This window comes from Miniopterus schreibersii (genome assembly GCF_964146895.1).
Source record: "Miniopterus schreibersii genome assembly, chromosome: 12".
Taxonomy (NCBI): Eukaryota; Metazoa; Chordata; class Mammalia; order Chiroptera; family Miniopteridae; genus Miniopterus; species Miniopterus schreibersii.
In genome coordinates, this window is record NC_138112.1 from 31728433 (window position 1) to 31741225 (window position 12793).

Sequence of the window (12793 nt, forward strand, 5' to 3'; positions counted from 1 at the left end):
AAAGACAAATGGCAAACCCTATGTACCAAACAAGAAAGAAATTAACTCCTGCCTGAGAAATGGGGAAGGGACAGTGAACTTGAAGTTCCCAAAAGAGGTAATGCAAATGGCCGGAAACCATAAGTAAAAGGTGTTCCATTGATATTCAAAACAAGGAGATTAGAATATCTAGGCTCCATTTACCCATCACATTGACAAAGGAAGGAAGGGAGGGAGGGAGGGAGGGAGGGAGGGAGGGAGGGAGGGAGGGAGGGAGGGAGGGAAGGGGCCTGCTAACACCTGACATTGATGAGAGCATGAGGAACTGGGGTGTCCGTATATTGCTGGTGGAAACTGAAAATGATACAGCCTTTTGTGGAGGCAGTTAAACGTTAAGCTGTCTAGTACAAGTACATAGCCAAATAGCCACACAAGGATATATGTACACAAATATTGGAGTATCTTTATCAGTGGAGAAAAGTTGGAAACAACCTACATGTTCATTAGTAGGGGATTAATTGTGCATCTGTGTAACCATTTAAAGATAGATTAAAGTTAGTGTGTATAGTATGATCCCATTTTGTAAAGTATCTGGCTATGTATGTTTGTGAATGTCTGCGGGGTATTTATACAAGAATATTTAGAAGGAAATATATCTAAAGTCATATTGTGAGTGGGTAGGTGAGTTTTTACTGTATTTAATGTACTTGGGTAAGTTGAAAAAAATAATAAAAGAAGAGAAGATAGTAACTGCACTAGAACAAAAAACTGTAATGAAAGTGTGTAATTAAAGGTTGGGCGTGACAAATGCTGACTCTGGTTGCTGGAGAAGGCTTCCTGGAAGAGGTGTCATTGGACGGAGTATGAATAATCAGGTTTCTGTTTGTTTAGTCTTTCTGTTTCTGCACATATTCAGGGAGATATGGGGACCTCCACAGAGAGAAAGCCTGAGCCAGTTTTGCAGGCCTTTCAATGTGTTTGCTCTCTGGTCATAAAAAATTCGTGCCAATTGATTTTAAACCAGATGACAAGAAAGGGTAACTTAGAGCTCTAGAAAGATACTGAACAGCAGCTTCGACCAATGTGCAGTGCAGTCTCTTTGCCACTTTCTCCAAATCCTCTGACCTGGTTGGGATTTTATACTCATGGGCAGTGGCAATGGCATTCCTGGATACTATGCTATCAGCCCTTTCTAGTTCCTTGGTTACTATCTTGGATCTTTGACTAAAGAATCCCTTTTACTTCACATTTTCTAAACTTGGTTCTAGTAATTATGCGGCTTCTTACCAAAGTGCCCTTTTGGGAACTTAAATATGCATTGATACGATCTACTTACTGTGTGGAAAGCCCGATGACCTGACAGAACAGAATGACCTGCCTTGATTGGGAAACAGAGCTTAATTGGTGGCCTGATGCCACGGAATTGCAAATGTGCAGTGTGATGAGGGCTGGAAGGGAAACCAGGTGCACTCACAGAGCGCAGGGTCAGAAGCGGGCAAGTGGGCCCGCGTCCCAGCTCCTTCAGTTATTAGCTGTGTGACCTCGGGCAACTTTCTGAACATACAGTAAGTGCTATGGGATTTTGCTGTTTCAGCTTTGAAACATGATGGACTTTGGTTATAAGATCCGGCTGCAGCATAGTGAGGGACCCGAGACCAGTCTTTCCGAGAGAAAATAGGGACACCGCTGGGTGCAGGGTGGTGTAGGGATGAACATTTAAGTTTCAAAAGTTATTTATTTTAACGAGTATTAAAAAATATATATGTATGATTTCATAGGTCGTTTTGCATAGAATAACTGTGATTAAAAATTTCTTTAAATTTGTTAGGAACCATTTTGCAATTATAGAATCTATCTTAGTGGAAAGGTTACCTTTCATTGGACTATGGAGAGAAGTAGGAGACAAATAAAGAGCTGCAGAAACTTTAAAAACATCCGTTAAAAATAAAGCTAAGCAAAAAATGTGAATTGATTTGAAAAAAATTAAATGATAGCAGAGGTAAGACATCAAAACGTGAAAATTGTAAAAATGCTTCCAAAACGACCACAGCAGGCCTTGGATGGGTGGCCGAAACTCAGTGAGCTTTCTCATTTGTAATATCTCCCAGGGTGGTTATGGGGATCATGAGATAATGTCTGTAAATATTGTTGGCTCAATAGCAGTCACATAGTAGGGACTCAAATAGATGAGTTTCCTTCCCTTTTTCTTAGCCTTCCCTTTTAAGTTAAAAGTGATCTCTCCAACTGGCCAGTCTGGTTTCCTTATTTTCCAGATGAGGTAACTGAACCCCTATTGGAGAAAGACCAGCTGAGGGCTCCCGAAGTCACATGCTCCTCCCCGGGCTGAAGTGTGCACAGTGCCTGCCAGGGACCTGAAAAGTCTTAAGGAAACTGACAAAGGCATGGGAATAAAGATGAGCTAGTAACACAGGCAACAGAGACAGTAACACAGGCATAGCACTGGAGCAGGGAGGGGAATCGCGATCGACAGGGTGCTTTTTAGTATAGCGCACCTTCATTGCCCCCTCTGAAAAATGATAAAGACTATGTGTGGAAGAAAAAAATCAGAAAAATACCCCAGAATGTTAGATGTGAATATGTACAGGTAGTGATATTTGTCTTTGCTCAGTCCTCCTGGTATTTAATGGTGTTTTGCATTTTGACATCTATGAAAAATAAAAATGAGTGCCAGAATGACTGTGAGGCCGAGTTTTCCGTATCCAGAGCTGGGCACCATTGGCACGATGTTTGTCATTCATAACTATTAATTAGCACACTTCAATTTTGATTAGCACGCTTCATTTTTGAAATAATTCCCTTCTAATCCCTGACCATTAGCAATTTCCCCATTTACCTGGGATCCTAAGTAGTTGGTAACCAATATTAGGTGTAAATCTATGATGCATTTGAGTCCACTGGTCTCCAGGGATTAATTGTAATTGTCTTCTTGTTTTGCAGATGGAAAAATTGAGACCCAGAGAGGGTTAGTGATCTCTGCAACACTCGGTCAGCAGGTAAGTGATAATGCTGAAAGTGAGCCTGAAACAAAATACAGGTCTGGTCCCCAATCTCTGCAGGCCCATTGTCTCGATCTTGTGACTTTTCTGATGTGTGCAATTCAAGTCAGGAAGTAAGATGAGTTGTTTTGAGGCATTTGGGTATCATCTGCATTTGCAATTTCTGTGTGTTCCCACTGTTGAGTTGGAATGTTTAACAGGTGAGTTTGTGAAGGCCTCTTAGGCATTGCCTGGTCCAGATCAGATCTTTCCCTGAGAATGGTAGAGCTCATTCAGACCTGGCCCACGTTGTGCCTAGTGTGACATCATTGAACCTTAAATAGACCCAACTGTTCAGTGTGCCTAGAACAAAAAGCCCTAGACTAGGGCGTCAGGAGATCTGGGTTCCAGTCCTACCAAAAGCTGCTCTGTGACCCTTAGCGAGCCACTTAACTCATGGTGCCACTCATTTTTCATTCTTTCTTTCAAACTTTTCCCCCAGAGTATTTGGTGCCAGACTCTGTGCCAGGCATGGGGGGTAACAAGTTAAATACTACACAGGCTTTGCCCTTGAGGCACTTATTGCTCAATGGATGAGCTCTTCCATTTCTTCATTATTGTCTCATCGTGAGAATTGCTAACATCTGCTTTGGCGTTTACAATCTGTAGGACATTTTGTGATTTTCCCCAAAACTTCATAAGATGAAAGAAGTTGTTGCCATTTTGTTTTGTTTTGTTTTGTTTAAAATATTATAGATGTCCCTTTTTCTCCCCAATGACCCGTTCCACCTCGTCCCCCCCCCCCCCCCAGCCCCTCTCCCCACCATTGTCCGTGTCCTTGGGTTGTGCATATATGCATATAAATCCTTTGGTTACTCTCTCCCCCTCCACCCACCCGCCCTCCTCCATCCCTCTGACATTCGTCAGTCTCATCTATGCTTCCATGTCATTGCAACTATTCTGCTCATCAGTTTATTAAGTTCTTTAGATTTCACATATAAGCGAGATCATGTGATGTTTGTCTTTCTCTTCCTGGTCTGGAGAAAATTATGCTAAGTTGCCATTTTGCAGAGGCGAGAAGTATGGCTTAGAGAGTTGATCAAGGCCACATAGTGAGGAAGGGTTAGAGTTGACCTTGAAATCCAGATGTACTGACTCCAAAGCATTTGTTTCTGATAATAGCAACTGTTTCACCTGATGGTTTGAGCGCTTGAGCAGGCGTTTTAGAGGCTCTGATCCTTAGCAGTGCGTAAATGTTGGGGCGCTCAGCGCCAGAACAGCCCCCATACCTGTGGAGGAATCCTTTCCTGCCAGGGGTACTCTCCTGTGTCTGATGGATTATTCTAGAAAGCAATGTCTTCTCTGCAGGAGAGTGGAGGCAGCCTTGGGCTGTAGGTAAGCTGATAACCAGAGGAAAACATGCCCTGAGGCCCAGGCCCAGGGTTACTACCACCCCTGGGGGCTAGGATTCAGCACATCAGAAAGAATCTGCCCCAGGGCTGGATGCACAACCCCCGTCTGCAGTGATCCTGCTGCACTGCTGTGTTCCACCAGAGCTTAGTGATCCTGGTAGCTTCTGCTGGAGCAGAGTTGCCTGGCCTCAGGCAAGACGCAGAGAGTGATACGGATTAGAGGCTGTGCTGTTTGTTTGTAGGGATGACAACTGCTTGAGCCAGAAGCTCATGGGCTCCCTCAAAGTCTGGAACTTCAAAGGGTCTGAACAACCTCAGAGACTGGGCCTGGTGTTCTGTTTTGCAGTATTACTCGTGGTGTGAATGTGGCCATCCGTGATAATGTACCTCCATGTGTGGGATGTGTGGGATGTGTGGGATGTGTGGGATTTTGGGGGAATGTGTGTGTGCATGTGTGGGACGTGGGGTGGTTGGGGAGCATGTACGTGTGTGTGTGTGTGTGTCTCTGTGTGTGTGTGTTTAATCTCTATGAAGCAATTCTTATGAAAAAAAGAAAACACTTACGGGTGTAATTTTTCAATAGGACCCAGAAATGGGCTTTTAATAAGCATCATTAAACTCTTTGATTACAAGGGGAAGCCAGCCATTCTTTCATCCCGGCTTGGATCACACAGCTCTCCCTTGCCCTGTTCTTTGGGGTCAGATAAAAACTCCTCCTTTTCCTACTGGTCTCTCCAAAGCCCCTTCTCCCCTTCCTGCCCTCCCCAGCCCCTGCCCCTACATGGGGCTTGTCTGATCTCCCCACTTGGACCTGGACACAGACAGGGCCGGTGTCAGCACTGACAGATGATAGCTGCGGGCGTGCCTGGAATCTGAGTGTCCTGTGTCTCGCGTTGTCCCAGCAGGAAACTTTAGGGTCTTTGTTCGGGAGGTGCTCAGAGCTGAGAGATCCGGGGCTCCTTCCTTTCCCCAAGGGTCACTTACAGCCACCGACACCCTGCAGGACTGTGTGTGTGCAAACCCTTTCCTTTATGGATTGGGTTTCCCCTTGTCCAGCACGGGAGGAGGAGAGGCTCTGCTGAAAGGCAGGTTTCACTCTGTACTGAAAGCATCCTGCCAGGTCTGCTAAGGAAGCTGGTTCCCAGAGCGATTATCTTTCCTGAGCTGGAGCGAGGCAGCCGGGGCAGGAAGCTGGGCCTTTAGCAGCAGGCTTATCAGGCGGCGCGACGAGAACGTTCCTTCATGTAAACAGGCCTGGGTTTGTGCAGTTCGGCTCTTCTCTGTGCACTGGCTCAGTTCTGTGGCCGGTGTGTTCTGATCTGCATGGTTCCTTCTCAGGGTCATGCATTCGTGAGACGTGGAGTTCTGCCTACGTCGTCCGGTTCGCCCCAGCATGGGGGTACCCGGCACGGGGCCGAGTGTACAGGAGCGGGCAGCCAGTGTTGGTGGTCTACACAGACACCGCTGCCTCCGCACACTGCCCCAGGTGTGATCCTCATGCCCTGTAGAAGATAGCAGGTCTGCGTTTAAGTCCTAGCCTGGCCTCTCACCGCACCACCAACTCAGTTTCTCTGTGCCTTGGTCCTGGAGGGCCTGCCTAGATCTTGCCAGCGACTCCAGTGGAGTGGACAGCCTCTAGTCCCCATGGCTCCAGTCGTTGGCTCAGAACTGGCGACAAACCAGATAGGCTGCTCAGCATCACGGTGCTGAGGCGTCCCAGGTGGGCATGCTGCCTTGACCTTGAGACCTCCTCAGACTGTCCAGGGCTGGGGACAGGAGCCACCAGCATCGGTTCTCCAAACACCCTTAGTCACTGCTTTAAAGACATTTATTAAGCCCTACTATGTGCAAGGCACCGTGGTAACATCTTAGGTGTATTATTTTCTAATTTTTATATCCATTTTTCAGATGCGCTAAGTTTCAAGGAAGTTATCATACTCCATAGTTTCAAAGAGGTTATCGTGCCTCAGAGGACATAATTATTCAGTGAAAATGCCTGGATTTGAACCCAGGTGTTTGGACTAGAAAGCTTATGCTCTTGACCTCTATAAAGCAAGTAGCACACAATGGCTTGCCATAGTTCCTTTTAAGGTAATCATTAATAAAGTACCTACCATATGGCACCCTGGTTGTTGGTTCTTCTGTGGTCCTCTCCCACTGGATGGTGAGGTCCTTGAGGCAGAAACTGGAAGCCCCAGCCCCTAGCAGGGTATGGGGTTTATAGCAACTAATCAACAAATGTTTGAATGATTAGCAGTAACATTAGTAAAGGCTAATTACTGATCCCTGACTATGTACTAGGCAAAACACTAAGCGCTTTATATGTATTATTTTAAGTCTTTAACCCTGTAAGATAGCTACTCTTATAACTATCTTACACCATAGAGGCTTGAAGAGTTTTGAGTAACTCCCCAGCATACCCAGCTGGTAAGTGACAGGGCTGGGAATGGAATCCCAGCTGACTGGTATGAGAGTTTGGTATTCGATTGCAATGCCCTGCCCTGCCCGGAGGTTCATAGCTACAGTGATGCCCAGGGTTCCTCCAGTGAATTCCTGTGCAGCTGTCACTCAAATCCAGTGCCTGCTTACCCAGGGCTGTGTGAGGTTTCCATCCAGAAGGAAGGAAGCTGGAGAAGGCTGGGAGGCCATAGTCCTGCATGAAAGACAGAAGGAGTCACTAACAGAATTAACAAGAAAAGGGCATCCTTCCTGGAGAGGAGACCCAGTTTATAAGACAAAAGTTGGGGAAAAGTCAGTATCAAGCAGGACAATCTTTTTGAGCTCTGTGGGTAATAGTAGTGAAGTGTTTCACTGGTATTTCTGGGGGAATTTCTTGGGCTTGGCAAATCTGCTTCCACAGACGGATGGGTGGGTGAGGCCAGGCAAAGGGAAAGTCTTGGTGCATTGTTCTCAAGGGAGGGCCTTTCCTTCTGCTATCTTCCCACAAGACCTCAAGGACCAATGACTGGTTTCATCATGCGGAGCTCCATCTTATGCAAGACAAAGAAATGGTGCTCCAGCTTCATTGCCACAAGATAATTGACTCCTTGTGACTTTGTCCAAAGGGTAGTAGGAGCATGTGCTTTTAGTGAAAATTAAGCAACAGAGAGGCAGATCTGAACTGGGAAAGGGAGGGGCTTCGAGCAGCTGTGGGGGCTGCCTGGGCAGGACTAGGATTCCAACTGCTGGCTCCCGATGGGGCTGGGCTCACTTCCCGTGAACCTGGGCTGTGTTCTCCAGTGAGGTATGCTGGTGCCCTCGTCTAAATGCTAGAACAGAAACAACAGCTTTAGGAGACCACAAATAAACACTCCTTACCTGAGGGGAAAGTATGCAGATTGACAGCATGGTGACATATGAGAACATTCCTGGACATGTCTTTGGGGGGACTTGGGGCTTTGCTCTTCTGGAGTCTGGTGCTGTGCACCCCGAAGGGAGTGGCAATCCTGGGCCTTGAAGCTGGACCTTGAAGGCACTTATGTTTTCCCTCCCAGCAGTGGTTTTTAAACTGTGCTCTGTGGCGCCCTGAAGGTTTAGTGGAATTCTCTCTGGGACTTCCTTTGGAGATAGACAGACAGTCCTCTGTTGGCTCTTGGGCTCCCACCTTGCTGAGCCTCTCCTCCTCGATTGCACATTGGGCTTCCTTGTCGCTGAGACTGGTGTTTGGCTGGGACATGCTCCCATGGTAGTGCTGTTTGTTTAAAGCCACACCTGTCCTCATTGGCCATTGTGTCTGTTCTGATTGGTTGTCGCCTGTGCCATATCAAGGGCTAAATATTTTGAATTTTACTCCTGCTTGCAAGCCTTCTCTTGTGCAGAACCGGAAGCCACTGCCCCCTACCACCTGCATCTAAGCACAGGCACAGTGCCCAGCGAGCAGCCTGCAGACCACTGCTGCGCAGAACTAAACCGCTTCTGCTGTTTTCGAAAAGTGCTGTCTGTGCTTTTTCATCCATCCGAGGGCTGCAGAGCTACCCGAATGTCACCAGCCCACGTGGCCAAATGGGGCGTGGTGATTTGTCTGTGTTCCCCACTGCCACCAGGGCAGAAGCCCTGGTTTTATTGCGGTGGCAGACCTGAGAGCAGAGTGGGCGTTTTCTGTCGCCTTGGGCCTACCAGCTATCCATTCATTTAAATCCAGAGATGTTCCAGTGGTGAGGAGCCTTTGGGATCACAGACTCGCTCTCAGAGTCAATGGGCTAGGGCTAACACTGGAGCCAACCAATGGCCTTGTTATGGCTCTTGATGAATGAGACTTTGTTCAGACTACCTGGCCAGCTGCCAGAAGTCTGGCAACATCATTGGAGACCCACCTAGGCCTCTGTGCAGAATGCCTGGGCTCCGTTCTGTCACCCTTTTTCTTCAGGGAAGATGCATTTGGTAAAGGGAGGTCTTCTACCTTTAGCTGGGAGTCAGTTCCATCAAAACCAAGGGTCAGTTAGGCTGTTGTTAAATACACCTGTTGAGGCACCTATTCTGTGCCAGATAGGAAGCTAAGCTGTTGGGGATGGACAGTAACACCAGCGTCCCACCCCCTCACCTTGTGATGTGAGCTGGTGACTCTTCAGTGTTGTGTAAATGGAAGACAGAGCTCTACAGCCTCCAGACGCCGGGAGGCTGCTGAGCTCTCACAGTAAGTTGGTTCTGCCCTCGGCCTTTGACGCTCTGGCTCTTCGCACAGAGAGTAATTTAGAGTCCTCGAGGTGAGTGAAAAGGGAGGCTGATTTGAGTCCTCACTTCTGTCTCTAATACAGATTTCCTGTGTCGCCTTGTCAGAGCCTCTCTGGTCCTCAGTGTTACCTCAGTGTCCGTGTAGAGAACGGCCACTGTCTGCCTTAAGCGCTTGCTGTTGGGAAGCACCTTGGACAACGCCCTGCACACAGCAGGCACTCTGTAAATGACATGTTTTGCATCCCCACCCCCAGCTCATTACTTAGCTCGGTGGAGAAGTGTTTACTAGACATTGCTGACCTACCGAACATGGATATTTCCTCCAGGAGTGCAGTAAGTCCTTTGTGGGATCACCCAGGGGTGAGGAGGGTCTAGGGTCTCCATCCGGCACGCTTTCTCACCGGGCCCCACGGGGGGAGCTCCTACCAGCCCTGACTTGGAGAGGACCCCTCCACCCCATTTTTCTTCCTGGCGGGATGTAGCCTCTGATTGCTCTGCAGAAGAGGCGGCTACGACAGCGTGAAAAGGGTCCTTCCCCTTGAGCTGCTTTATGAAAGCAGAGCACTCCCTGGACCCTCCGAGGCCCAGTCCTCCCCCTTATACAGCCGGGCGGCAGTGCTCGCCTGCCGGCGCTCTCGGGGGCTGCCTGTGATTGCGCGTGGGCGCCTGCTGGAGCACAGACACGTCATTGTGGTGATGGATTCTTTCTTCTGTGAGTTTTCATTTCGTGGACTGGCCCCTTCACCAGTCGCTCTCAGTACGAGTTCCCAAGTATGTCTGGTCTGGGCGGTAGCTTGTTCAACAAGCAGTTTGTGACTGTCTTTACCACGAGCCTTCCCCATGAACTTGTTTTAGGAATGGGTGGGCCTGTCTTCTTTACTGAACCCCAAGACTTTAAAAACAAGGTCCCATCTTCATTCCTCTCTATCCCCAGTATGTCACAGAGGCCCATCATTATTTGAATAAATAAAGGACAAAAGGAAATGAGCACTGCAGGTATCTACTGTTTATCTGCTCTGGGTATGTGGGTAGGTCCTCGTGATATCCACCCGCAGCCCTATGGCGGCTGATAGTATTCCCACTCCCAAGAAAAGTAAATTGAGGCCCAGAGAGGCAAACCCACCTACTCAAGAGCACACAGCAGAGTAAGGGATGACCTCCTCAGAGCCCTGGACTCCAAAGCTACTGCTCGTCTTCCATACTCTCCTTCTCTTTTTTTCACATTTCATTGCACCAACTGCAATAACAGGGAAAAATAAAACCAACTTCCATCTCACCACTTCGAGCAAGTCAGCTGTTTGCACTCTTCCACATTCCCTACAGTCTCTTTCTTACATGTTTTTATAACAGCATCGTTGAGATTTGGTTCACATGCCATAAAATGGACCCTTTTTAAAATTGTACAATTCAGTGTTTTTTAGTATGGGGACAGAGTTGTGCACCCATCACCACTATCCCATTTTAGAGCATTTCATTACCCCAAACTCCATACTCATTAGCACCCACTCCCCCTCATTCCCTACCGTCCTCAGCCTCTGACAGCCACTCATCTACTTTCTCTCTCTATGGATTTGCCTATTCTGGACATTTTATATAAACAGAATCGTATAGTATGTTGGCTTTGTGTCTAATTTCTTGCACTTAGCATGTTATCAAGATTTATCCGTGTTGCAGTATGTGTCAGTATTTTGCTCCTTTTTATGGCTGAATAATACACACAACACATTCTGTTTATCACTCCTCAGTGGATGGGTACTTGGGTTACTTATACTTTTTAGCTGTTAGGAATAATGCTGCTGTGAACACTTGTGTACAAGTCTTTGTGTGGACATATGTTTTTCGTTTTTTGAGTATAAACTTAGGAGTGATATTGCTAGGTCATATGATAACTCTCTGATTAACATTTTCAGGAACTTCCAGTCTGTTTTCAAGAGTAGCTGCACCATTTTACAATCCCACCAGAGGTATATGAAGTTTCCCATTTTTCCACATCCTTTCCAACACATTTTATTGACTCTTTTATTTTAACCATTCTTGTGGCCTTAAGGGATATCTCATTGTGGCTTTGATTTGTATTTCCCTAATGACTGATGATATTCAGCACCTTTACATGCGCTTATTGCCCATTTTTTATTTTTTTCTTCAAAGAAATGTCTGTTCAAGTCCTTTGCCCATTTCTTAATTGGAATTTCTTTTTATTGTTGAGTTATAAGAGTTCTCTCTCTCTCTCCATGTACATATGTATGTGTATGTATATGTGGGAGAGATATAAGATATACATATGTGATACAAGTCACTTGTTTAATATATGATTTGCAAATATTTCCCCCCATTCTATGAATTGTGTTGATAATATTCTTTGAAACACAAAAGCTTTTCATTTTGATGAAGTCACGTTGATCTGTTTTTTCTTTTGTCACTTGTGTTTTGGGTATCACATCCAAGAAACCACTGCCTAATTCAAAGTCACGAAGGCTCACTCCTATGTTTTCTTCTAAGAGTTATATAGTATCAGTTCTTACGTGCAAATCTGTGATTCACTTTAAGTTAATCTTTGTATCTTGTGTGAGGTATGGGACCAACTTCATTCTTTGGCATGTGTGTATCCAATGGTCTCTGCACTATTTGGTGGAAAGACTATTCTTTCCCATTGAATTGTCTTGGTACTCTTTTAAAAAATCAATTGATCATAAATGCAGAGGTTTATTTATGGACTCTCATTTCTATTCCATTGATTTATGTGTCTATCCTGATGCCAGTATCACACTGTCTTGATTACTGTAGCTTCGTAGTAAGTTTTGAAATGGGGAAGTGTGACTCCTCCAACTCTGTTCTCTTTTTTCAAGATGGTTTTGGTTATGTTGTGTCTATTGTATCTGTATATGAATTTTAGGATCCACTTATCAATTTCTAAAAAAAAAAAAAATCTAGCTGGGATTTTGATAGGGAATGCATTGAATCTGTAAATCAATTTGGGAGTATTGCCATCTAAACAATATTGTATTCCAATCTATAAATGTAAGATGTCTTTCCCTTTACATAGTTTTAGAGTATTCAATATTATATATATAGTACATGAAGACGTCTGGCATGTGTAAAGAAGTTTTGTACTTCTTTTTAAATTTATTCCTAAATATTTTATTCTTTTGGATGCTATTGTAAGTAAAATTGTTTTCTTGATTTCATTTCTGGGTTACTCACTGCTAGTATATAGAAAACGAAATGATTTTTGAACATTGATCTTATATCCTGAAACCTCACTCAACTGGTTTATTAGTTTTTAATAGTTTTTGGTGGATTCATCAGGGTTTTCTACAGACCAGGTCCTGTCATCTATGAGTAGAGATACTTTTAGTTCTTCCTTTTTGTCATCTGAATGCTTCCCGTGCCCCTTTTTTGTTGTCTAATTTCCCTGGTTAGAACCCCCCTCACAATGTTGAATAGAAGCGGTAAGAGCAGACCTTGTTTCTAAGCTTCCAGTCTTTCACCACAAACTAGTGTTAGCTGTGGGTTTTCAGAAATGGCCTTTGTCAAGCTGAGGATTCCTTGTATTCGTAGTTTGTTGAGTGTTTTTGTCATGAAAGGGTGTTGGATTTTATCAAATGCTTTTCTGTGTATGTTGATAGGCTCATGAGGTTTTTCTCCTTTATTCTCTTAATATGGTGCATTATACTGGTTGGTTTTAGTGTGTTAAACCAACCTGCATTCCTGGGGAAAACCCCATCTGATCGTGGT

At 45.4% G+C, this 12793-nt stretch overlaps 1 protein-coding gene across 2 annotated transcripts in view; it reads left to right on the top strand.

Moving 5' to 3' along the window:
• Window positions 1-12793, top strand: part of TENM4 (teneurin transmembrane protein 4) — a 2309694-nt gene that overhangs the window by 1788768 nt on the left and 508133 nt on the right. For both annotated transcript variants that reach the window (XM_081155445.1, XM_081155446.1), the window contains one exon: window positions 2938-2993. The gene's annotated coding sequence lies outside the window, so the exon portion shown is untranslated. The remainder of the gene's footprint in view (window positions 1-2937; window positions 2994-12793) is intronic.